We start from the raw sequence: 27,738 nt of genomic DNA, 5'->3' as shown, positions 1-27,738 counted from the left end.
GGAATGTTAGTTTAAAAGAAACAAACGCACATAGAGGTCCTGTAATTGCAATCACTGGTCTGTTAGATTTGCTTTTCCAGCAAGTGATTATCCTCACATTTGTGAAACTAGCATTATTCTTGGCTGTTAAACCAGGCATGTTTTTTCCTGTATGAAACTCCAGTGAAAACTCTCTGAACATAACAGAGAAAATGGAATGTGTAATATTTTTATTTGAAGGTGTTCATTCATCATTCTGTGAGTTGAAAATTCAAACCAGGATTTTTGTTTTTAAAACTCAGGGTAAAATATGTAACTTTGGGCTGCTACCGAGTCTCGAACCATGGCTAGCCAGAACCAACCCGATGTCCAAACCTCCCGTTTCTGGGCCAAATTGTTAGCATCCATTGCTGTACTTGTCCTCCGGGTTAGCTGGTCCTGTTAGTGTGTACCACCTGCAGGGGGGTCCACCTTAGTCTGGTTTTGTAGTCTAGCCTGCTGGTTCTTGGACTTTGGTCTGGAATGGTTGCAGGTTTCTCTTTGTTACCTAGAGTGGTTGCCCCTTCTGCACATGTGAGGTAGGAGAATACACCTTACTTTTTCCTGGAACCACCGCATAATAGGGTTTTGGGGGAGGAGAGGCATTGGGGGTGAGGGGGGGTATTTGGCCCCATCGTTTCCTATTGGAGATTTTAATTTTTAAATGTAGGACCTTTTCACGTTTCAGTTTTTAGAACAAAGACTGCAACTTGAATATACTAGTGTTTTGGAATAGCTTTAGTTGCAATACATCGCTGCAATCCACTGGGCATAGAAAAACATGGTGTTAATGAAACCGGCAGTGATTACATTATTTCGAAGTATTTTTTTCTAGGGGTGAATTTGTACCAATTCAGGATCAGTACTGTTTGCTGGTCAAAGGATATGTACAGTCTGCTAGTCTTGGTTCTATGTGATAGGTCGCCGCAAACATCCTGTGGCAAAAAAAGACAGATTTGGAAAAGGAAAAAAAAGTTTGCACTTAGTGCCGGTGGAGACCTCCTTTTTTTCCCCCCCTCTCCCCATACAATAGATAATTACCCTAACTTATATATTTAACAAAAATATAACACACAGTATTTTTTGCCGCAGGAGTTTTCGTGGCGACCATATCGCTGCTGTATACGCTAGTCTTTAAGTACTGTTTTCCTATAATGTTCTAACCAAGTTCCTCTACCCTTCCCACCTCTCCCGATTGTAATACATAAACCTAATACTCACATGTTGGGTTAGAATCCTACATTGTATGCCCTAGGGTAGCCTATACTGCATGCCCAAAAATGGGGTGCTTAAAAAGCACCCCTACTTTGGTTCTGGGCAGGTGGCCAGGGAAAGGCCATTGCTTTTGGATTCCAACCCTGGGGGTGGACAAGCGAGGGATGATCACCTGAGTGGAGGGTCCTTGAGGACTGGGAGTGGGGGGGTTCTTTGGGCGAGACATGGTTTCCCCCTTTTTCTATTAACCCACCCAGTTATTCCCCAACCTTTTATAGGTTATTGTAAACCAGCTTCCCTTATTTTGTCTGTCATTTCATTCAAGTACTGGGATGAAAAAGTGTCAACTAAGAGGCATACGCACTAACGTACAACCACACCACACCACTCTGGTACTGAGACAAGGAAGAGTGCCTCTGAGGAATACCACTACAAAAATCAGGCATTTCCCACTAATGAGCCTAATTATAGTAATGCAATTGAGAGGACTCGGACCGGCAGCGCATTCATACACCCCAAGTGTATAAAAGGTGGGAAACCAAACCACAGAGAAAGAGTAGAGAAAAGCGAGATAATGCTGTGAGCCATTAGATGCAGAGCTGTCGTGCGACAAGGGTTGAAAAACCAGGGATTGCAGAGGCTGGTGGTCCGAAATGGGACAGTGTGAGAACAGACGTTCTCTGACGTAACTGCAAGGCAAGAGAAGGCGGCATGTTGAGGGGCTGGCCTTCTGATGGAGAGACGGTGCTCGTTCTCCTGTGGCGCTGTGAGAGCGCGGGAGTGACTCGGAGGCAGAAGAGGTAACGGAATGGAAGCGAGTCCAGCGCGCTATGCGAGAAGCCTGCAAAGGAAGCCTGTGCGTTTCAGAGACAAGGCAACTCTGTGTGAAACTGACCAGGAGAGTTGTTAAGGGACCAGTGATTGTGCAAGTATACAATGAAGCGGAGTGGTCGCGTGGGTCTGAAAGAAGCGGAACACTTTCTTGAAAGTCTCCTGTCTGAACTGTTTAACAAAGGGACCACACACCTTGAGAAAACGAAAAGGGCAGTCCTGAAAGGTTCCAAATTGCAAAATAGAAATTTCAATGGTGTAAATGAAGCGAAATCTTTATCTTGTGACCTTTTAGGCCCTACAAACCTAGATTGAACATTGAACTGAATTAAAATGAAGCAGATGGCTCCTTCCTTCTTACTAAATACTGGATTAAATACAGGTCAACCACGAGAAGGTGAAAACCAGAAATTGGGAATCTTTTGAGCCTACTTCTACTGTGAACGTTTTTGTACTTGGAGAAGGGAACCCCAACATTTTGGTTCCATGTGATATCGCCACACAAAAAATTTCGTCATATTTGTGCGGCAATATTACCCCATGGAACCTGTGGGGGACACCCCCGCAACCTTCATATATTTTTAAAGGGAGCAGGGGACACCCCCGCAGCCCCCCCCAATCTACCCCATAAATTATCCCCACCAAAAATATCACCTATGGCCGTTCCCGACGACCAGATGTACGGCGATATTTTTGGTGGCGATATTACCTGATACCAACATTTCTACTGTGAACTATTTTGAACTTTGGGAGGAGAACCCCGGTGCTTCTGTTGTGGACTGCCTTGAACCTCGGGAAAGGAACTCTGGGTCCTGATCCAAGCTATTTTCCCTTTTGAATACGAAGGATAATTTTAAGACCGTTGTGAAACTAATTTACACTTGTGGAAGGGGCAGAACTGGGGGTTAAAGAGTTTTCATTTCGATATCCCTACACATAGTATAGAGTTAGTTGTGAGGGCAAGTATAGGTTTTGGCCACAGACAGATTCTTCAGTTGAACTTTGATTCAAAAAATTCCTTCGTTTTATTTATGTAGGGAAATTCCACTTTAGGTTAGGGTAAGTTGGGCCTTTTTCCATGCTGCCATTTCCGTTAATAAAGAGTGCATATTTTGAGATCTGAATCTGTTGTCTGTGTCCTTCATGATGCCGAGATACAAAAAGAAATGTCCCGCCATGAAATATTTAAATAATCAAATTAATTAATTCTACCTTTCAAAATGTGGTGGAGGCAAGGGCATTTAATGACACTCCGCTTAGTACTACCCTAGTGAATTATGGGCAAACTGACTCCAAAGATTTTCTTTAATATTCAAAAATCACAATAAATTGCCCTTTTTTATCCTGTAATTTCCAGGTATTGTATTTTACAAAAATAAAATCACTTTCCAATTCTTTAGAAAATAGAATACATCAGACAATATATACAAAAATCAATTTATATATCTAATAAAAAATACATGATTGGTTCTTTTTGCATTGGAACCCGGGGCGGGGGAGAGGAGAGCCTGGGGATGTATGATAAGTAAAGGGAAACAAAATTCTCGGTTTGCAATTTATGTGCTAGTGTTTAAACCCTTGCTATGTAACTAATCTGGAGGGAGTCCACGATTGGGCCTGTGAGAACATACTCTTAAACCGTGGGTCTACATAGGACAGTTACATTTTTAATAACTATGAAGCCTCATTCCTAGGTGCCACATGTGCTTCAAAGGAGGGCTTTACATTTCGGCGGCTGAATATCCATGTACCGCCTTCCTCTGGACCAAACAAAGTAGGGTGACCCCTGAGGCCACAGAGCAAAAGGGAATGTTGGAGTCAGCTCAGCTGAATTGCTGGAAAGGCAAGTACAGTTGAAGAGAGTGTAACTTAAAAACACAAACCCCTCACAATCCTAAGTTCATTTAGAATGGGTTCTCCACCAAAAGCAAACGCAAGAAAAGGAGGGAAAGGTACCATAATTTCGAAGGGACTGTGTCCTCCGACGTATTCCTTATCTTTGATAATTCGTCTCCAGCTTGCTGGCCTCGAAAAAAAATTCTCTGTAGAGGGCGCTGCGCGTCGACGTCCGCCGAGTCGATGTCCCTCGACAGCCACCGTATTCGCGCTGACGTCACCATGCCCATAAATAGCCACGCGCGGCGTCCGTTGCTCAGTTCTGTTTTTCCGCGCTTCGTGGGGCCTCGGAATATCGTTGCTCAGTTCAGTCAGATAAACCTTCTAGATTTACTAAAATACCAACTTGTTCTCAATGGCTTCTTCATCGGAACCGACAACGCCACGATCCGGCTTCAAAAAATGTCAAGACTGTGGTAAAAAAATGTCGATAACGGATCCACACAGGATCTGCTTGTGGTGCTTGGGAGTCGAGCACCATTGTTCGGAGTGTGAGGACTGCATGTCCATGACGTAGAAAGCCTTGAAGGAGCGCAAGGGGAAGCTCGAGAGAGGTAAGTCAGTCAAAACCTCCTTGAAAGTTTCTTCGGCTGAGTCGAGGCATTCGTCTCCTCGCCGTCGAAAGCATTTCCATTCTAGATCTCGAAGTAGCTCCCACCATTCGTCGAGATCGAGACACTCCAAGAAGAGACGTCAAAGATCCCCTTCCTCGTCTTCTGTTTCCCCAGAAAGGATCTCCTGCCCCACAAAACACAGCTCTCAGGCTGAGTGGGTGGAATTCCGGAAGAAAATGCTAAGCGTCTTCGAGAAAGCAGCCTCGACCCCCCCCCCCCAAACTGCCCCCTCGAAGACAGTTGAGGGTGAGACTCCAGGTGAAAAACCCCAAAAATCGAAACGAGTCGCTGCACCCGGTGAAAGATTCCACCCGAGAGCGCCACGGGTCATCGGGTAAGAAGGCACTGTCTTCACCGTCGTCGAAGATCCCTTCTACGTATGGATCGGCGCCATCAACGCCATTGTCGAAGGGTTCTTCGACGCATCGGTCGATCGACTCGACGCCATCGTCTAAACCGACATCGACGCCGATGAAAGAGAAAACCACGGCTACTTCGCAGCCAACGGTGATACCAAGAGCCTGCGGCACGACGCCGAGACCATCGACGACATCCTCGAGTAGGATCGCGATCCTTTCGAGTTCTCCGTTCTCGACGCCTTCGAAGCCTGTCACATCGGCGTCGACGACATCGACGTTTTCTCGCCCAATAATGACGAATTTGGCTCCTTCTGCCTTAGAAATGGGTTTTACACCATTTCCGAGGTCAGAGTACCCCGGATTATCTTCAATCTATGAAGAAGGGGAGGATTCTGACCAGGAAACCTTCGGGTTGCAGGGGACCACACTACCTGTTTCAGAGGATTTCACCTCTGAGGAAAGAAGGTTGAAAGACCTACAGGAGTCATTACATGAGGCAATTGGGCTGGACACTTCCCCAGAAGTGGAATGTGTTAAACCAGACCCAGGGGAACATGCCGAAACACCCTATAGAATCCTGATGGCAAGGATTATTGAATTTATGGGTTGGCTTGCATCTTAACCTGTTTTTCAACAGGATGACCTGACAGACATATTAGATAAAGGTCCACAGGAGGATCCTGTGGTCCCCTTCCATGCAGCCTTACAAAGAAAGATTTCATCTAATTGGGAAACTCCTGAAGTTATCCCTGCCGTCAATAAAAGATTTGTCAGCCAAGTATAGGGTAGCTGCGGCTGACCCTGAATACTTATCAAAACACCCGACTCCAGAGAGCCTGGTGTTTCAAGCGGCAACTTCATCAAGCAGTAGGTCCGCTTACCCTACTGTCCCACAGGATAGAGATGATAAAAGGTACGATTCTATGGCAAAAAAAGTATTTTCTGCTTGTAGTATGGCGTTTAAGTCCATCAACGCCACCTGTACGCTCACCAGGTTCAGTCCCACACTGTGGGAGTGTGCTTCATCAGCGGCTGACTGCATACCCGAGGAGAGGAAAGGGAAGCCTTCCTTAACATTATTAAAGATGGCAAAGATGCCATGTGCAAGTCACTTCAAACTGGCATTGATTCCGCTGACAGTATCAGCAGGGCCATGGCTGCAAGTACGACAATCCGCAGGCATGCGTGGTTGCGAAAGTCTGGCTTTGCTCCAGATCTACAGGTCAGACTTTTGAATATGCCCTTTGACGGCTCTTCCTTATTCGGTAAAAAGGCTGATGACAGTATGGAAAAGTTGCAGACAGCTAAAGCAGCGGCAAAATCGTTAGGAGCTGCAATCCGCCAAACTCCTTTTCGCTCCTCAGGAACCTCTGGAAGAGGAAAGTCCTTTCGCTATTATTCCGCATTCAGGAAAGGCAGAGGACAGCTGGCTTAAAGAGGCCAAAGGAGATCCACCCGAGGTGGACGGGTCAAAAGTACTAAAGCCGCAGCAGCAGGTGCCTCTTTACCCTCGGCATCTGCATCAGCTGTCCCCAAACCACTCTGAGGTCTTTCCACACAAAACACCTGTAGGGGGCAGGTTAACTCATCATCTGACGGAATGGCAGACTATAACGTCAGATGCTTTGGGCATTGGAGACAGTTGCCCAGGGTTACTGCCTACCCTTTCTACACATCCCTCAGTCATCCACCGGGGCACAGCTCCATGTCCTGGATTTACGAGAATTGAACAAGTTCCTCAGGAAGGACAAGTTCAAGATGGTAACTCTCTCTCAGATCCTTCAGGCCCTCCAGCTCCAGGACTGGCTGTTATCTCTGGACCTTCAGGATGCTTATTTCCATGTGCCAATCCATCTCAAACACAGGAAATACCTGAGGTTCGCAATTGGCGACTCATTATCAATTTTGAGTTCTGCCATTTGGGCTGACCTCCGCCCTGAGGGTCTTCACCAAGCTAATGTCGGTAGTGGCTGCGAGTCTAAGGAGGGAAGGGATCCATGTCTACCCTTACCTGGACGATTGGCTGATCAGGGCTGTATCTTCGGAACAAGCTCAGGTCCAGCTAGATTATGTCTGCCACTTCCTTCACAAACTGGGCTTCTCCCTCAATTTAAAGAAGTCACAGATGATACCATCACAAAGACTCCAGTTCATTGGAGCGGTCCTGGACACTTCCCTGGGAAAAGCCTCGCCACCAGAGGTGAGGGCTCAAGATATTCTGCAGATGGTCAACAAGTTCCAAAATGCCCAACGTCTCCCAGCCTTCGACTTTTTGAGGTTGCAAGGGCTCATGGCATCCTGCATCTTCCTTGTGCCAGAGGCTCGCCTGAGAATGAGATCTCTTCAGTGGGCACTGAGCTCGGTGGTCGCAATTCTCAGGGAGAATGACAGATCTCCTCTGGATTCCGGACAAGGTAGCCCACGACCTTCAATGGTGGGCCTATCCAGAGAACATCTTGAAATGAGAACTGTTTTGGCAACCATGGCCGGAGAGAACAGTAGTCAGACGCCTCACTCACGGGGTGGGGAGCCCATGCCAACGACTTGACCATCAGCGGTCGTTGGTCTCCATCGGAGTCCAGACATCATATCAACCTATTAGAGCTGAGAGCGATCAGACTAGCGCTGAAAGCTTTCCTGCCATTAGTACAGGGGAGAAATGTCCTGATAATGACGGACAACACGATGGCCATGCACTACCTCAACAAAAGAGGCGTAGGGTCACTGCCACTGTGCAGAGAGGCAATGCAGCTCTGGTTTTGGGCAATTCAGGAAGGAATCTCTCTATCGGCAGTCCACCTAGCCAGAGAGCAGAACTTGACAGAGGACGCTCTGAGCAGGCAGAGCAGTCTCCCACGAGTGGGAGCTAGCTCAGGAAGTCCTTCAAGAGATCTTCGCCCTTTGGGGAACCCCTCAGGTGGATCTGTTCGCCACAAGCACCAACAGGAAGTGCGATCTGTTCAGTTCAAGGGAATTTCCCCCGCGAGGAGCTCTAGGAGACGCGTTCGTAGTGGACTGGGAGTTCCTACTCCTTTACGTGTTTCCACCCGTCCCTGTTATTCCTCAAATGATCAGGAGGTTGAGAAGATTCCAGAAAACCATGATCCGAATTGCCCCAGACTGGGCCAGGAGAACGTGGTACCCGGACCTTCTAGATATGTCCATCTGCCCTGCAATCCGTCTTCCACTCAAAGAGAATCTTCTCTCGCAGAAGGGAGGTCTGGTTCTCCATCCAGACATCAGAACGCTCAACCTTCACGCTTGGCTTCTGAAAGGGTGAGGTACAAAGATTGGGACCTCCCTGATGATGTCATGGAGGTGTTGCTTTCGGCCAGAAGGCCAGCAACAAAGTCTTTATACCGCTGCCGTTGGAACAAATTTTGCAGCTGGTGTAGAGAAGGGAATATCGACCCTTTTTCATGTGGTACACCAACGGTGTTATCGTTTCTACTCTACTTGGCAAACTCAGGCCTACAAGTTGGTACTGTAAAAGGCTCTCGCAGTGCTTTCAATCTTCAAGCGCACTGCGGAGGAACCATTGTATTTCAAACTACCTCTAGTAATACAATTTCTCAAGGGATTAACTAATGTTTTTATCCTCCAAGACCATTCCAAGTTCCCTTATGGCCCTTAAATTTAGTCTTAAACTTCCTAATGGGTACTCCATTTGAACCACTCCACTCTTGTTCGCTGAGATTTCTCACACTTAAAACTGTCCTATTGGTAGCACTAACATCTGCTAGGAGGGCGAGCGAGCTACAAGCTCTCTTGTAAACCCCCCCCACCCTACAATTTTCCATAAGGATAAAGTTGTCCTACAGGTGAAGCCTAATTTCCTCCCAAAGGTAGTTTCTGAATTTCAAATTACTCAGAAAATTACCTTACCTTTGTTCTACCCTCCTCCCCATCTGGGGGGGAAAAGGAAGAAGGGCTACTTAGGCTGGACCCAAGGCGAGCTCTGAGCTTTTACATCAGCAGACTGGCTAGGATTAGGCAAGCAGACCAACTGTTTGTAGGATACTCGGGTCACAAGTTGGGACTACCCATAACAAAACAGACCATTTCCAGGTGGATTATTTTGGCCATTCTGGAATGTTACAAACTGGCAGGGAAGGAGCCACCCCAAAATCTTAGGGCTCATTCAACCAGGGGTATCGCAGCCTCTTCGGCCCTCATGTGCGGCTGCCACATGGTCGTCCGCACATACGTTCACAAAATTTTACAACCTGGATTCCTCCGCTAGTCAAGAGACCAGATTTGGAAAAGGCGTATTACATGCGGTTCATTCCTAAAAGGATACATGACATATTACTCCCACCTCCAATTACATGCCACTGCTATGGGAGTCTATCAAAGATAAGGAATACGTCGGAGGACACAATCCCTTCGAAGAACAAGTTACTTCTTACCTTGTAACATTCTTTCGATGGGATGTTCCTCCGACGTATTCCTTATCCTCTCCAGCATGGGGTCTGGCATGGATTCACATGCTCATGAATATTCCCTGTCGTCAGGCTGGGAATCCTTGGTAAAGAAAAAATCAGTATCCATTTCGTTTCTGATCTGTCTTTCTTAGTAGTAGCCAACCACTGATCTCTGGGTCATACTGCCCCCAGCCAATGACTGCCCTCTCCCTAAGCCCCGCCTCTGGCAGCCATCCTCAGATTTTTACTGCACGCTCAACTGTTGGGAGTCCTCGTGTTTAGCTCTCGTGCTTTTTTTACTGCGTTTTTCGCGTTTTAAGGAGAATTTCTCATTTTTTCAGTTTAATCGTGCCTCAAGCTCCACCGTTTCTACTTCCGATAACGGGGACCCGTTTCGGAATTCTTCTATGCCCCTCAAGGGTGAAGGTGTCGTCGAGTTTACACTTCTTGGAGGATTCCAAAAGATCTGCGGCCTACCTCAAGGCATGGCCCAGGACAAAGGGAGCTCGACGCCCGGATCCAAGCTGTTCAGGAACTGCCTTGGATGCGGATTATAATAACGTTTTCAAGGAGGACGAGCATTCGCGATGTCTTTACTGCCTCCATGGGGACAAGACGCACGTAGAGAAGGACTGTGCGTTCTGCAAGAACCTTTCGGAACGGACCAAACAAGATAGTCGTTCCCGCCTCGCCACCTGGCTGGAGAAGGGCACAGCAAGTGAGAAGGCGAAGAAGTAGTCTGAGCGAGCTTCTAAGTCCTTTAAGGGCGCCCCGACGACGGGGGCCGAACAGAAGGCCAAGCACTGCGAGTCTGCGGGCTCCGGGAGCGCCGAAAGGTCGTCTCTTCGGTTGCCAAGCAGGGCGCTACTTCCCCGGCACGTTTGACCACGAGCCAGCGCTCTGGGTCAGGGAAGAGGAAGTCCGAGAACCCGGGTAGGCTGCTGGAGCGGACCCGGTCGATCTCGAAGGGGGAGCGAGGCGATGACCCCCCCCCCCCCCCCCCCCAGGCGAAGGCCCAGGACGCACCTAAGGTGGTGAGGACCTTGATCCACCCAGCTAAGGCCTCTACCGAAGTGGTCTCTGTGACCCTGGCGGAGCCGGCTGAGACTACGCCAATGGAAACGGCCTCTGGGCCCAGAGTATCCCTGCCACCGCAGAGGGAATCCTCTTTCCAACCCATCGCTAAGACCCCCGTGAAGCCCCTGGCTGAAAAAGAGGGAGTGGGGGGGGGGGGGGGGGGTGGCCGTTACAGACCCTGAATCAGCCTCTGAGGAGGAGCTGGTGGAGACCGAGAGGGGCCTCAACGAGAGGTCCATAGGCCTCAACGAGAGGTTCATAAACCTCAACGAGAGGTTCCAGAAGGTTCGATCCCAGGGGACGGTCCCTGCTGACGTGAGCGATTATAGCGACGAGAACGACGAACAGGGCCCACTGGAGCGGCCATCCCGTCCGTCGCAGCCATTGCCCGAGCCCCAGGATAGCTCGGCGGCCATTTTGTTGGCAATCCTTATGTACCGAGATAAGGACGAGATTCCCACGCACCCCCGACGGAGGGGCCAGAACTAGGCCCGTCGGGAAGCCCTCCGAACAAGCGGAGGAGAGTCCACCCCGCTCCACCCTTCGTGCCTGCGAGACCGGCGGACCCCTCATCCCCCTCGCCGGGAGAGGATACAGTGATGGTGATGGTGATGGATACGGGGACGGACGGCGGCGATGACACAGCGAACATCCCGTCGTCACCCCCCCCCCTCACCCCCACCACGGGCGTCGCCAACCGACGAGGTTGGCTCTTTTCACGCCATGATAACCAGGGCATCCGAGCTCTTCCAGCTCTGCCCTGAAGAACAGCAAAAGGAGAGGTTTCTGTACCAGCGACGAGAGGTGCCCTTACTCGACGACATCTGGGACGAGGGGCTTGCTGTCCTCAAGAACCCTGCCACAACACCTGCCAAGAGGGACAGGTACGAGAAGAAGTACCGAGTCCCCCGATGCCACCCCCTTGTGCCTCAGGGCCCAGCCCACGCCAGACTCGGTCCTCTCGGCAGCGGCTAAGAAGAAGGCAGCGGGCACAGCAGCTTCAACTTCCACCTCCCCGCCGGACAGCGAGATTAAGAAGTTGGACTCTAGGGGACGACGAGTCATCTCGTTGGCGACGACGATTAAGGCGGCCAATGCCTTAGCGATCGTGGCCCGCTACGACAGGAGGCTCTGGTTCAAGATAGCTCCCCTGCTAGAGTTCCTGCCTGATGACAAAAGGGAGGAGGCCCTAGAGATTCTGCAGGAGGACGAGGTGGCGTCGGATCACACCATTACGGTGGCAACGGACATTGCTGATACCGGATTTCGCTAACTAGGCAACAGAGTTTGCCTCCGATGACGAGGATGGCTCAAGGCAACAGACTTTCGCCAGGACGTCCAGACCAGAGTGTTGGACATGCCGTTCGACGGCAACAACCTCTTTGGTAAGGCAGTGGATGAGTCTCTACAGGCCATCAAGACCGACGCGGAGACGGCCCGGACCCTTGGGTTGCTTCAGCAGTGACGGCCCTATCGGAGCTCTGGAGGCAGACAGGGTGCCTCCAAAGGATCCAGCGGTGGCTCCTCCACCTACCGCCAGGCGGCCCGCTCCTCTTCCAAGTAGGCCTACAGAGGTCGCGGCAAACAAGGGGATTCCCGCCGTCGTCGCCAAGGAGGCAAGGCCGCCTCCAAGCAAGACTGACCCGGCCGTGTTGTCGTGCCACCACCGAAGCACCCCGGTGCCGGCTGACGAAGTTCGTCGGCGTATGGGAGTCCATCTCCACCGACCGTTGGGTGTTGGACACCCTGGCCAACGGGCACTCGCTGGAATTCCAAAAGAAGTGCCCTCGCATTCCTCCCGTGGCCAGGAAGGAAAATCACGTCCCTCAACTGCTGTTGGAGGTAAGGGCGATGCTCGAGAAAGGTGCCATCGAGCTCGTCCCCAGAAGGCTTCTGTGCTCTGGAGTGTACTCGAGGTGCTTCCTCGTCAGGAAGAAGACAGGCGGTTGGCGCCCCATCCTGCACCTGCGCCGCTTAAACAAGTACATCAAGGCGCAGAAATTCAGGATGGTCGCCCTCCAGCACGTGCTGGGACAGCTGGAGGAAGGCGACTTCCTATCGTCGCTGGATCTGGAGGATGCTTACTTCCACATCCCCATTCTAAGAAGGCACAGGAAGTTCCTCAGGTTCGTGGTTCAAGGACGCCACTACTAATTCAGAGCCCTACGTTCGGATTAAGGTCGGCACCCAGGGTTTTCACCAAGTGCCTGGCACCAGTGGCGGCGCAGCTGCGCCTGCAGGGGATCCACGTCTACCCCTACCTGGATGACTGGCTAATCCGGGCAAGGTCAAGGGAACTCGCCGTCGATCATACGGCGAGGACCGTCCGGTTGCTCACGGAGCTGGAGTTCTCCATCAACTACCCCAAATCCCACCTGGTTCCGTCGCAAGTAGCACTCTTTTTGGGGGCGAAGCTCGATACAGTAGATCAATTGGCCTCCCCTTCAGAGGAGAGGACCAAAACCATCCTAGGCAAGGTACGGCGACTGGTCGTCACGGACGTGGCCAGGGTGAGGTCCATCAAGTCTCTTCTCGGGATGATGTCCTCATGCATCTACCTTGTACCCCTTTGCAGACTTCGGATGCGTCCGCTACAGGAGTTCCTCGCCACCCGCTGGTTTCAGGCGGGGGGCTGCTTCGAGGACAGGATCCCCCTCGATGAGGATTTCCGTCGGGCGATCCTATGGTGGGGCACCCGGGCTCACTTCACGACGGGCACAGACTTTCAAACCCTGGCATTTCAGGAGATGGTGACTACGGACGCCTCTCTGGCGGGATTGGGGACCCACACCGGAGATCTCCACGCAAGAGGCCTTTGGCTCCCGGAGGAGAGGTCTCTTCACATCAACCTCTTGGAGCTCCGTGCAGTGTTCTGGGCGCTCACGTCGTTCCTCCCGTCCCTCAAGGACAAAGTGGTGAGGATCTTCACCGACAACACCACCACGATGTTCTACATACGGAAGCAGGGGGGCACCAGATCCCCAGCCCTATCCAAGGAGGCCCAGGATCTGTGGCACTGGGCCGTCGCCCAGGGGATGTTTCTGGTTCCCTTCCACCTGGCAGGAATAAAAAAACACCATCGCTGACTCGCTGAGCGGGGAGCTACGCTTGTGCCACGAGTGGGAACTGCGCCAGGATCAAGTGGATCGACTCTTCCAATGATGGGGCAAACCCCAGATCGACCTGTTTGCGATGGCGACGAACTCCAAGTGCCAGAGGTTCGCCAGCAGGTTCCCCCAGCCGAGGAGCATGGGCAATGCTTTCTCGTTCCCTTGGGACGGCCTGTTTCTATACGCGTTCCCTCCATTGCCGTTGCTGCTCCGCCTCATCAACCAGCTCAAGAAGTCCAGGTGCAGGATGATCCTCGTAGCACCGGCGTGGCCGAGGCAGATCTGGTTCCCGGACCTTCTGGACTTGTCAATGTCCCCGCCAGTCAGGCTGCCGGCGGACGCGGATCTTCTCTCCAGAGAAGGAGGCGCCATTCTACACCACGACCCACAGTCGCTGAACTTGGAGGCCTGGCTCCTGCAGCACTAGAGTTTGGAAGGTCTGATATCCCGGCTGATTGCAGAGAGGTTCTTGCAAAGGCTAGGGCGTCCTCAGCTCTAAAGTGTTACGGTCATAAATGGAAGAGGTTCTCTGTCTGGTGCCATGCACAGAAGATTAACCCTCTGCGGATTACGGCCCCTCAAGTGCTGCCGTACTTACTGTCGCTGGCCAAAGCTGGACTGGCTCACGCCTCCATAAAAATACATCTCCCGATATACCAGGACTACGGGACAGGAGTCCTTGTGGTCTCATCGCCTGGTAAAGGATTTATGAAGGGACTATTCCGATCATTCCCACCGGTGAAGGCCCTGCCCCGGCGTGGGAACTTAATGTGGTGCTGACCAGGCTCATGGGGGGGCCCCCATTCGAGCCTATGCATTCGGCGCCTTTGAAGTTCCTGTCATGGAAGACAGCGTTCCTCGTGGCCATCACCTCTGTACGACGAGTGGGAGAGATTCAGGCCCTATCTTGCAAGCCTCCATACTTGGCTTTTCATGACACGAGGATGGTGCTGAGGACGCACCCCTCCTTCATGCCCAAGGTGCTGTTAGACTTCCACCTCAACGAGCCCTTGGTGTTACCAGTTTTCTTTCCGTCGCCTTCGACGCCGGCCGAGAGGACTTTGCACTCGCTGGATGTAGCTAGAGCGCTGAAGTTCTACGTGGACCGCACAAAGAGTTTTCGGAAGACGTCACAACTGTTTTTGAACTTTGGGTCTGTGAATCAAGGGAAGGCTCTCTCGAAAACTTCCATTTCCAGATGGCTTTCCGGCTGCATTATGCATTGTCACCGGTTGGCAAACCAACCGCTGCCCGGCCGTCCAAGCCCATTCGACCAGAGCGATCGCTGCTACTACAGCGTTCCTGTCTGGTGTGCCCCTGCTGGACATCTGCAGGGCTGCTACGTGGAGGTCGACGCACACCTTTACAAGATTCTACTGCGTCGATCGGGACTCCAGGGAGGAGTCCAGGGTCGGCCAAGCAGTGCTGCGCAACCTGTTCGCTTAAGGTGAGCCTGGTGAGGAGGTAAGAGATGCTTAATCTTGAGTTGTTGTATTGCTTAATGTTGAGCCTGTTGCCACCTCCCGTGGTTGTGCATGTGTATACTGCTATGTATTCTTTTATTCATGACATGTGAATCCATGCCAGACCCCATGCTGGAGAAGGAACAAGTTACTTACCTGTAACTGTTGTTCTCCAGCATGGGTCTGGCATGGATTCACATGCGAACCCTCCCACCTACCCCTCTGCGGCTCTTCGTTTGGTTTTACTGCCACTTGGCGTGCTACCAAATCTTGATGATGGCTGCCAGAGGCGGGGCTTGGGGAGAGGGCAGTCATTGGCTGGGGGCAGTATGACCCAGAGATCAGTGATTAGTTTCGTTTCTGATCTGTCTTTCTTAGTAGTAACCAATGTTTTTTTTTTTCTTTACCGAGGATTCCCAGCCTAACGACAGGGAATATTCATGAGCATGTGAATCCATGCCAGACCCATGCTGGAGAACAGTTACAGGTAAGTAACTTGTTCCGCCCCTCCCATCCATCCCCGCAGTAATACTTCCCTTGTGGTTGCAGCTTATGCTCCTTCAAGGTCAATAACCAATTCAGGCATGACTTATCTACAAAACGGAACTGAGCAACGGGCGCCACACATGGCTATTTATGGGCATGGTGACGTCGGCACCGATACGGTGGCTGTCAAGGGACATCGACTCGGCGGACGTCGACACGCAGCGGCCTCTACAGAGAAAAAATTTCCGAGGCCAGCCAGCTGGAGACGAATTATCAAAGATAAGGAATACGTCGGAGGAACATCCCATCGAAAGAACGTTACAAGGTAAGAAGTAACTTGTTCATCTAGATATTTTAGAATTTGAAAAGTGTGACCTCTACGTGGCTGGTTGAGAATGTGCGCCCTGTTGTCATCGCTCATCCTGTAGCATTGGGAGGGCGAGGTTCTCTGTGCCGCAAACCCAGAGATGTCCAGTCTTGTGTGAGCATGGGATGGAGGCACGCCTGCTGAGGCACACTGGAAGGAGGACACAATAGAGAATGAAGTTCCCACCTGCGCATGGTGTCTGAAAAATGTAAAAGTAAAAGCCGTCACAAGGGAAAATTAAATGAATGGTGCCTACCTGATGTGAGTTGTGCCAGTTTATGCTGCCATCCACGTAATCCCTTCCTTCTGGGACGGAGAGATCGCTGCCGTTCACCTATGCGATTTTAATTCCAAAAGCAAATTCTGGAAATGGACGGACAGGAGGGCATGTGCCAGTTACAGAATTCAACCAATACGAGGCTGTTAACTGCAACGCGTTTAATAAGAGAAAATATACTTACAAGAACTATGAATAATGCTGCATGTGTCAGTCTGCATTGGATCAGTGTTGTCACTGTTGCCTAGGAAACCTGTTCTTGCGTTCAGGGTCAATTGCTCAAACTTGCCGGTAGGCGAGGTGTGAAATCCTAAAAGTAAAACCGATGGAAAGGCTTGCATGTAGACAAGTCACCTTTTCTAATCATGCTAACAAAATCAAGTAGCTGTCTCAGCAGAGAGCCCTCACTGCCTGTGCCATAATTCTGTGTCTTAGAAAGTGGCAGTTGTCAAGGCTACCAGACCTTTTGAGAGGGCGCAGCTCTGGTCATCTCGCGAGAGCATATTCATATAGGGATATTGTGTGGGATATAATGTTGAGCAAGCGGTCTATCTGCAATAGAGGTGCCATTTTGGAGTGGCAGAACCCGCATATCAAAAAATATGGACCTAGGGCCAAATGTGGTGAGTAAAGCATAATGGCATAAAGGAGCACAATGTGTGGCCGCTTTGGTATGTCTAGGATCATAATGTGATGGTCAGAAAGACACATTCTCTGTTCAAACGTAGCCTAAATACAGCAGTCCAAGTCCTGGAAGTACTGTAAGGTACGGGAGGGCAGCAAAGGAAACTTAGAATTGTGATCGTATGTCAAGGTGCAGACTAGGCACCTGGTGGGACAGACTTTCTCTCCCAGTATCAGTAAAGTATGGCACAAATGAGCTGTGCAGAGTCACCCGTTATTATACCAATGGTTGTGCGTTTCCTCATCGGACCTTCCTCCAAGCTGTTTAAGCAGTATATCCATCTTGCTTCTTTGTGTAAGTGTTTTTTTGTGGGTTGGTAACCTATTTAACTATGTCCAATACCCACCAAATGAAGTCATCTGCAGTATGTTGGTATTCCAGGAAGTGTGGGGACCAATGGTGCAGCAATATATTGCATCTGATCTTGGATCAGTGTTCATCGACATGTATCGCTCTTGTGGTCTGTCCTACATAGTGAAGGCCACATGGGCATTGGATACAGTACACCACATTTGTGGTTTTGCAATTTGAAAGGAACTTCAGTTCCCATATTCTGTGCTTCAGTCTAAACGATTTTGTCTTTTTAGTGAATGTGTACGCCTTGCAGTTTCCACGTGGAAAGTGAGCCTTCATGGGCCGTAGTTTAATTGAATCGGGTCACACTCTCTTGTTTAGGTTTCTAATGCACTAGTCTGCCTTAAAGAGATCCACCAATCGAAAGGACAAAGAGGCACTGATGTCTCTGGTAGGCAAGGGCTCAAAAATAGGCCAATATTTCATGACCATTTTCTTGATGTCATAAGAATTGGTATAACTGGTGACACAGGTAAGTCTTTTGTTTGTTGACTCGTGATCCTTTGTTACTAGGCGCATTTCTCTGTGTGTAAACTGAGCTCTCTTCAGGCAATGTGAAACAAGTTTCTTAGGATATCCCTGTCTCTTGATTTGTACTCCAAGGATTTGCATGTTAATAATAGTCCTCCAATTAGGTACAGTTCTTGCGTAGGCGAAGAAATTGCCCAAATGGTAGATTTTCCTTGAGATCCCTAGGGTGGAAACTCGAGAAATGGCATGTGGTATTCCACCCAGTCCATTTTTTTATATAAATGATCAGCTAGGTAGCCATCTTACTGATTTTATTATTGGGTCCAGGAAGTTAATCCTGTGATGGTCAAACTCCAAAGTGAACTTAAAGGTGGAATGTCACCCCTTCAGCAAGTTAAAAAAGAATTGAAGAGCGACCTGTCAAGATGAATATAATGTCATCAATCCATTCAAATTACAAATTGCTGAGCACAAATTCCTCATCAAAGGCTGCCATGAACAAAATGGCCGTGCTGGGTGCAAGGCCGCTCTCATTGCGGTACCTCTTGTTAGTGTACTGGAAATGTTTCTTTTTTCAGGGCTATACTCATGAGGTTTAAGATACATTCCCCTGGGACCTTCTGTTGACTGGACAAGTGTATGAGTTCCCTAATTTTCTCTATTGCCTGAACTTGTGGGATGTTCGTATGTAAGGATTTTATGTCCATAGCCACTAGAAAGTTAGTGTTTAAGTCCAATTTCAGACCCTCAAAAGTCTTGATCATAGCCATGGTGTCTTTGATGTATGTAGGTGTGCTTTTGCTTAGTGATGGTAAAAAGAGGCCGACAAATTTAAGAGGCTGTAGAATCTGACATCCTGACCCTATGGTATGGCGTGGAGGCTTGGTGGAGTCTTTATTTTTGAGAACGCATAAAAGCTTTGGGTTCTTTGTTCAAACACTCAAATTCTTTCTTAGTGATCCAACCCTTATCTGCTCCCAATTTAGTGGTTTCCAAGATTTCTTGTCGTATTTCGGGTGATGCGTCGCATCTCAGGGTACTGTAGTTTATTATCCCTCCAGTAATTTTAAGACCATTTCATGATATTGGGTGTTGTCGAAGACCACCATGCCTTCACCCTTTGTCAGCAGGTTTAATTGTTAGTCTGTTGTCTGCTGATAGTGCTTATAGAGCCTCTGTTAGGCAAAGTTTGTATGCAGTACCCTTTGGGACCACTACACACAACTAGGATTACAGGTGTAAGCAAAACCAACCTTTGGTATAGGTCTGTACTACACAGTTTTATGGTAGCGTTGCTGAGCAGCCAGGCTTATCTCAAGAGGGAATGTGAGCTGTAAGGCTGTTATACAGAGGTCTATAATTACAAGTATTCAAATAGACTCTTATACTCAAGGTTTCATGGTAAAACACTTATTAATTTATTTCACAGTCAGTTATAAAACTTTCACTAGAAGGAGGCAATCTATATCTCACACAAATATACTTCAGTACTTCACAATATCCGGTTCTGAGGCATTTAAACTACTTTGAAGTAGGAGCAAAAAGGCATATGTTAATAAAACAAATATTACAGTTACTCTTAAACAGTGCAAATAGTGAGTTTCCCAGAGAAGTTGATTCAGTGCAATAGGTTAGGCCAAAGTCAGTGGACTAAAGTCTTGTATAGGATAAAGCAGTTCTGGAAGTTAAACGGAAAAGTCTTTGCCAAAGTTCTCAGAAGTAGTTTGTAAAATAAAGATTCATATGTCGGGTCACAAGCTGACTAGGCCTGCAAGTTGCCAAAGTTTCAAGCACTTTTGCAGTGAGAGGTAAGTTCTCTCGGTCGGGTTTTCACAGTACCTTACAATGAAGGAAAAAGATGCACCTGGAGACGTCTGTTCCTGGCAGTTCCTGCAGATCTCGCTGTTCCTGAACCTCAGTCATTGGGACAAGTGGGAGGACTTCGGGACTCCTGCACTGCACGGGGACTGGTCAAAAAGCTTGCAAAGGCAAATCTTCAATTCCGGTAGCTGTCGTCAAGCACACAAACTGGTGTCCTTCTCCCTGGCTATTTGGTTTCCTGCAGCACTCTGAGGAAAATACAACCAGTTCCGAGAATGGTATCCAGGTGGCTTACGAGTTGATTAGTCCCACCAGGGAGAAGTCATCCTTGAAGGGCTTCTCTGTTGAGATGAACTTGGCGATTTGGCCCTGCAGCAGGGCTTCACCGGGCAAACTAACTGTCCAGGAGTTGCAGCAGCTGTCCTCTTCCAGCTTGTCTTCGGTTCTTTCGTTCCACTGGTCGACTCTGCCTTCCAAGCCAAGAGACTAGCCTTTTAAACAGTTCTTTCCCATTCATTCCAGCCTAGCTGCCACTCACTCAGCGGGGTGGCTGTCCTTGCCAGTCAGCCAGCCAATCACGCCAGAGTACATTTGGGTCTCGTAGGAGACTAAGCACATGGAGTTTTGGGCACCTCCTCACTTCCTGCCCACCCCAGACACTTGGGCGCCAGAGGCGGTCTTCAGTCCTGAAGCCTGCCAAAGGCGTAGGAACAAAGGGACCAAACTTGGTTTGGTGCGCAGAGATGGGACCTTTCCAAAAAGAAATGGCAAAACAAGAAGACCGGGACCCGTTTAAACAAAGGAGGCTCAGACGCCATCTTGAAAAACATGGCTCCCGCAATTTAACGCTACAGGTGTTCGCGGTTGGGAAAGATCATGATAGTTCGTTGTAAAACCACTGCCACCAGCCATTTGGAGAGGAAAGGGTAGCGTTTGACTGCTACATGAGTATCTAGGCATAGGGGATACGAAGTAACGCCTCCAGAACTCTGTTAAGTGTATGCTGGGTCTAGGAATTTGGAAAGACTAAAGTCAATTTCACTTTATTTTCTCTGGGAAACAGTAGTCTACCCCAGAGAAGGTATTCAAACCTTGGGACAGCCTAAAAGGCTTCCCTCTGTCACTGCACTGAGGGTGCTGTGTGACACACATGAAAAGATGCCTATGGAGTTGTGTCTAAAACTCCATAATCAAAGAAAACACAAGAGTAAAACAAATTAAAAGTAAGTTTAGCAAGAGAGCTCGAGGGCTCTAAGGTGGGAGGAATTGGCACATTTATGAGAATTCTTCCCAACAGCCTCCCTTTCTATGTTGCATAGTAATTTGGTTATCCAAGGGAGTAAAGACAGAGGGTATACGTAGCCCTGTGTCTTCTGCTCTTTCACCCCTTATTCCTATGCAAAAAGAACCAATTTTGTCAAAATTAATGTGTTGAATTTTTGATTAGATGTATACATTCATTCCTTGTATATAAATGTCTGATGTATATATGTTCTATTTTTAAAAAACACCTGGAATTTACAGGATTAAAAAAGAGCAACTTATTGTCATCTTTTGAATATTAAAGAAAAACGTCGGAGGCAGTTTGCCCGTAATTCACTAGGGCAGTTCTAAGCAGCGTCATTAGGTGCCCCTGCCTTCTCCACATTTTGAAAAGTACAATTAATTTCTGATGATTTAAATATTTCCTTGTCAGAGATTTTTCTTTGTATCTTGTTCATACTACCGTGGCCAGAGTTGGGGACGCCCTCAAGATTTGTTTTCGAAACTCAAAGGGACATCGACTGGGTATGTTGGTAATACTTTCCCTAGTGTGACATCTACTGTACCCATGGTCCTCCACGTGTCAAGGTCCCTCCAGATTGTTTTTTTCTGCCATTGTGGTCGGTCCATAGTTTGCAGAGTTTTTCTGACTAACGCCTTTCATTAGACAGTAGACTTCCTGGCTATTCTTTCCCTAACCGGCCATTGCGGCTGCACTACCAACTACTCTGGCGGCCTTCGACGGATAGCTATATCATCGATGCTCAACTGACTCGACGAAGGAAGCCTGCCACCTAGACGCCTCACCTGGCCTCGGCCTTTCACAGTAAGGCGAGTGGGAGAGGTCATACACTTCGTAACCTTTTAGATTATACCTCTTCTGACCCCTTTACCTTACCCTTCATCGCTGTTCTGCCCTTTCCACTAGCCATTGAAAACGTCACATTTAAATGTTGCCCTTCCTGTACCAGAAAATTCCCCTGGAAAGACATGCACAAAGTGTGTAATCACTGTCTCACAAGGCATCACTACGAGGAAAAATGGACAGTCCTGCAGACCTTTCCACCCCAAAACCCTAAAGGGCTATCAAACCAAACACTGAGGAACTCAAAAACCTCAGGGCCCTACACAAAGAGGATTGTCCAGGGATGAACCATCTGCTAAAAGGCCACGTTTGGACACTTCCCAGCCCAACACTCCCACCCAAACCCCAGCCACTTCACAGTACCATGACCCCTTGCAGGATATTTATATTCTAGACCCCTCAGGTTCTCAGGATCCTGGATCTCCAGGAGATCAAGAGAACCAGTATGGCCAATACTATGACTATGAGGACATCTGTCATCGTCACCAGACCATCAAGATCAGCCAGTGGCTGACTCTCTAGTTGACAGTCGGCTCCAATATAATGAGCTACTTCTCCGGGCCACCTAACATTTTAAGATAGACACCCAGGAGGCCCTAATTGACACACAGATTTTGTGGAGGACATTCTTGGAGACCAGACACCTGCCACACAATGTATTCCCCGCCTGCAATCTATCCAAAGGTGTATTCAGCCTTTCTCTTCTTACACCAAACCTTACAAGAGCAGTCAACCCCTGAATCAAGGTGTTCAGGCCAGCCCCTACTAACTCTCTGTACATCAAAGGTCAGCTTGAACCTGACTCCTTGGTTGTCACTACTACAAGGAAAAGTACAGGGGCACCTCCGGCCTCTGCGGAGGCCTCGCTTGATAAAGAAAGCAAGAAGATGTATACTAGTGGCAGAAAAGTGGCTTCCTCGTCTGGCTACCAAACTGGAATAGCCAATAATACCACCCTACTGGCTAGCTATGGTTGCCATAAGTGAGACGAGCTGTAACCACAAATTGAGGCAGTCCCAGAGCCCCTAAAATCACAACTTCTAAAAAACGGTCAGAAGGCAACTCTGGTGTCTTAACTGCATTTTTTAAAAACATGGATGCCGCTGACCATGCAGGCTGCATCAGAGCTGAGGGCACATTATTCAAACGCCAAGGCAACTCACAGGGACAGTCCTCCAATTTTCAAAATGGCTGCAAAAGGTTAGGAGCAGGGGTAGAGCCTTCTCAGCAAAAGGCTACATTCCACTCCCCGCTCCCCTCTACAGTAGGAGACGGCATCTCATAATTCACCCACATATGGGAGGGGGTTTCTTCGGACAAGTGGGTGTTATCCACCGTGGTGGGAAGATACTGTATAGAGCTTCTAAAAACCATCTAATCACCCGCCAAGACACAGAAAAATGACAACAGAGGAAAGGTGCATATTACTGGAGGAGATGCAAACCCTGCTGGAATAGGACGCAATATAAATCTTCCCAGCAAACCAAGTAAACAAGGGTATTTATTCAACGTACTTCCTTGTGCCAAAGAAAGACTTAACCATGCCCTCAGTACTAGACCTGCGCCCCTGCGAACCCGTATGTCAAGCCTAAAAGATTTCACATGACAACGCTTAAGGAAATAATTCCTCTTTTAAAACAGGGCGATTACATGGCCACATTGGACATGAAAAATGCATATGCTCAAATTTCAGTGTTACTAGCACACACAACTCTGCGCTTCCAGATAGCGGGACAACACTACCAGTTCAGAGTTCTCCCTTTCGGCACAGCCTCAGCCCCAAGGGTATTCACAAAAGTACTAGCAGTAGTAGTGGCGCACCTAAGCACCGTCAATCCCAGTTACAAGTATAACGCCCAAAGAACAATCAACCTTCTTTTCCAGTTGGAATTCTCCATCAATGCGAAAAAATCAATTCTCGTACCCAGTCAAACAAAACAATTCCTGAGAGCAATCACAAAAACAAGAGGGACTAGTTTTCCCCTCAAACGAAATGCTGTTGCAAATACCTCACAATCTAGCTGGTCGCCAGTTAACCGTGGGCAAGGCAATGCGCCTGCTTGGGATGATGGCCTCATGCATTTGCCTAGTCCAACACGCGCGGCTGCGCATGCGCCCAATGCAGGAGTGGTTAGCAAAACCGTGTTCTCAAGCAAGCGATCAGTGGGCCAATCTAGTGGTTGCTCGCTAACCCTGATACAGGCTTTTCGCTGGTGGTCCAATGACAACTTGTTAAAAGGAAACACTTTCGCTGCCCACCAGTTAAGCAATACTACGGATGCCTCACTCTCCAGATAGGGAGCCCGTTGCCTTCACCACACAGCTCACGGCCAGTGGGGACACACCACAGCCCAAAACCACATAAACCTTCTAGAAATACTGAGTTTGCAAGGCTCTCCAGGCCGTTCAGAAGCATCTAGCAGGTCAAACAGTCCAAGTCCTCACGGACCGCACCACAGCCATGTTTTACCTAAACCAGCAGGGAGGCGCACACTGAAGTCTGCCCAGACTATCCTAAAATCATTGGAAGAGGGCACTCAAGCGGAACATGTTCCTAGTCTCTCCACATTCCAGGGGAATTAAATGCTCTAGCAGACACTCTGAGCAGAAATCCTCTACCCGAGGAGCATGAGTGGCAAATCAACTAAGATATTCTGGACAAAATCCTGTCTCTGTGAGGTTATCCCCCTTTAGACTTACTCGCCACAAGCCAAAATGCACAATGCCCAGACTTTGTATCCATGTTTCCCCAACCAGAGTCCAAGGTGAATGCCATGTGGATGAGCTGGTCATGGAAATTTGCTTATGCGTTTCCTCCGACACCACTCCTCAGCTGGATCGTGCACAAGATGCACCAGGAACAAGCCATGCTAATGCTGAGCTCAAATGTGTTCAAGGCAACCATGGTTTCCACACCTGCTCAAACTGGCGATGTGCTAACCAATCAAACTTCTGTGCTACCCCAACATGCTATCCCAGTACGGTGGGTGGGGGGGGAAATACTCCATCCTCAGTCTATGAACTTGGCAGCCTGGCTCCTGAAGTCCTAGAATGTGGGCACTTAACCAGACACTGTTATTTCAACAAGTGGATAATGTTTGAGATATGGTGCAGATCACAATCCTCAAATCCAATTCGATGTTCACCGTCCAACATTCTACATTACGTGCTTTTATATACTAGACGTTGGCCTAGTATTATCAAGGTACACTTGGCGGCCCTGTCCGTGTACACCATTCGCAAAAGTGTCTTGGTGGAAAGTTCCTGTTATCAAAGCTTTCATGAGGGGGGCGGGGGGAGTAAAGAGACTATACCCTCCCATTTCTAACCCTCCAGCAGGTTGGGACCTTAATGTTGTACTCTCAAAGCTCACAGGCCCACCCTTTGAGCCTATGCACAAGGCCAGCCTAAATCACTTAACCTACAAAACCACCTTTCTTGTAGCCATCACCTCGATAAGACGAGTCAGTGAGCTACAGGCATTATCTGTACAAGACCCTTTCATTGTAATCCAGTCCTTGGGACACATCCTAGGGTTTCACCAACATTCATATCCAAGTTCCATGTCGACCAATCCATTGAACCACCTACCTTTTTCCAAAAGCCACCTAACTTGGGTAAAGACTCCTCAATACATCGGATGTAAGGAGGGTGGTTGTGTACTATGCAAACAAAACAAAGCCTCTAAGGAAATCAGACCAACTCTTCGTTTCCATAGCCCCTGGTGTGGAAGGTTATCACATTTCAAAGAATGACATATCCAGATGGATAGTCTGGTGCATATAGCTGTGTTATTCACAATCAAAAAGACTATCTTACACAGCAAGCGCTCATTTTACCAGGAGCTACTTTAGCAAGCTACACTTCATGCAACCTCATGTTAGAAACAAAACAATCCGAGGGACCTCATTGCTCGGAGGACCATGGATGCAGTAGACTGTCACACTGGGGATACTATTACTAACACGCCCAGTCGAGTCCCTTTCGAAATCAAATAATGTAATATTCTGCTACTACCACTAGATGTCGGCCTATGCATAGCATGTGAATCTAAGCAGATACAAGCATCAGAAATACGATTACGGTGAGTAATGTATGCCATATAGTGGCATTTGTATAAAGCCTTTCACCATTAGTATGGTCCCAATGTGCTGTAGGTTGCACACCCTCGGGATGGTGGGAGGGGTGTTTGCCGACCCTGAGGCCAGGTATGGGAAGAAATTAAAGGTGCTAGTGTGTGCATATTGGCCAGTACCGTGACCAAGTCCCTGCAAGCCAAACATGTTGAGCTGGCATGTGGATTGGTGGTGATAAGTGGTCTAGAGTTGTATGCAAAAGCAGGAAAGAAATTATGTTCAGTTACCCATCAAATTTTTGACGGACGGTAGTTTATGGTAGAGATGTCTCTTCAAATGGTTGTAGAGGGACCCCTCAATGCTCACATCAGAGAAAATGCAACCCACTAGGGAAAAAGGCCAGGCACACCTCTTGCAAGGAGAGCAAGGTTTATATCTCACAAAAATACAAATACTTGCCAACAAAGAACTCTGCTGCCACAGGGCACTCTGACAGATTCAGCATGAGCAACAGTTTTTAAAGGTAACAAGCGTCCCAACTGACGTACATCAGGTTACAAATCCAAGTAGCTGGTTGGCGCGACCCTATGCATAGGCGGCCTGCTCCACAAGGGATGCCAGGACATTGGTACCAGCTTCTCCTGTCTGTCTTCTTCCACGTGGGTACCTTCGTTGTATGTCATCAAGCGAAAAGCCCCTAATTGCCAATTACTAGCACAATTCAGTTCATCTCCGATCTGTGGCCTAATGTGCTCCTGGTACTGCAGACATGGGCGCAGAGGATACTTTCGAGGTCGTAATAACTCTAAACCCTGCTCCATCCCAGAAGCGTCAGTGCTTTTCCAAATCTTCTCACCCCTCCCCCCCCGGCACCTCACAGCACAGGGATCCAGATTGTGGTGAACCCGCCTTTCTGCTGTAATCTTCCTGATAGATCTCCAATTTAACAGTTTTATGTTTGGTGGCCCGCGGCTGGCTGGTACACTGGAATGCTGGGGTCTTGGGACTGGGGCATCTGGGTACTATATCGAGGTTGGAGGCTCGTGCCTCCTTCTCTTTAGATGACTTTCCACAGGGAGCTCTCAGCCCCCTCATGGCCTTGCAGGGCACATTCCTTCTGGGATACAAGTGCTAATAGTATGAAAACAAAGAGATTTATGAATCTCCCCGAGTTTGGTCTTTCCCACTACTGCCTAGGCTGCAACCCGACCCTGCATGCACACGCGTATCTCTATGCTGTGGGCCCAGGCACTGCCCTAGGCCTCGATTTCAAGATGGCTTCTGTTTTTGAAGACGTTTCACCCCAGCGCAATCTATAATCCCAAACGTATAATAACCTGTCCATAATACAACTTCTATTGACATCCCCCTCTCCCTTAGTCTCCCAAGACCCCTATGACACTTTTATGCCTCTGCCGGAACCTCTGGGGGGGGACAGGGGGTGACGATCGCACTGCTCCTCAACATTTTGTATGATGGCAGGTGCGTGCGGATATGCAGCTGGCCTTCGGCTAGTTTCCCTGTGCATGGCGATTGAAAGGTTAAATACATTGTCTACATTTGGTGACCCAGGATACATGTGATGGCTAAACTCTAGGTGACCAAACTTTAATGTAGAGGTTACATTCATCATGCTCCTAGGTTTAGTGCAAAGATTACCATCAACATTCTTCTAGATTAGACAAACTGGCTGCACTCCACGTTCTAACAGATTCAAACCGTGGCTAAAATTCTTCATTTTGCTTAGATTCAGTATCCATGCTAGTTTCATGAATTGGCTTAGATCCCATGAAGACTTTTCTGTGGCCACCTACATTCAGTGTAATGGCTACATTCACCTGTAAATAATAAAGAGGCTGGATTCCACAAGTACCAGGAATTAGGTGAAACTACTGTACACAGTGAATGGGAGATTGAGGTCTGTTCATCTGAAAGTTGTGTAAATTAATCAGCCGACACATGTTTTGAACCTCGGGTCTTTCTCAATGCGTGTGGTGTGATCAATCTTTCATTGCTGGAGGATGTTGGAAGTATGTCTGTGGTTGCTATTTCTTGTCCTGACCCCG

General features: G+C 48.6%; 1 protein-coding gene across 3 annotated transcripts in view; it reads left to right on the top strand.

Moving 5' to 3' along the window:
• The window catches only part of TMEM201 (transmembrane protein 201), a 353,510-nt gene that overhangs the window by 65,155 nt on the left and 260,617 nt on the right, over window positions 1-27,738 (top strand). The gene's annotated exons all lie outside the window — the stretch shown is intronic.

Source organism: Ambystoma mexicanum, chromosome 8 (assembly GCF_040938575.1).
Source record: "Ambystoma mexicanum isolate Mex_15411 chromosome 8, UKY_AmexF1_1, whole genome shotgun sequence".
In the NCBI taxonomy this organism is placed as follows: Eukaryota; Metazoa; Chordata; class Amphibia; order Caudata; family Ambystomatidae; genus Ambystoma; species Ambystoma mexicanum.
Note: the sequence above shows the minus strand (reverse complement) of the source record. Positions and strands in the feature narration are given on the sequence as shown.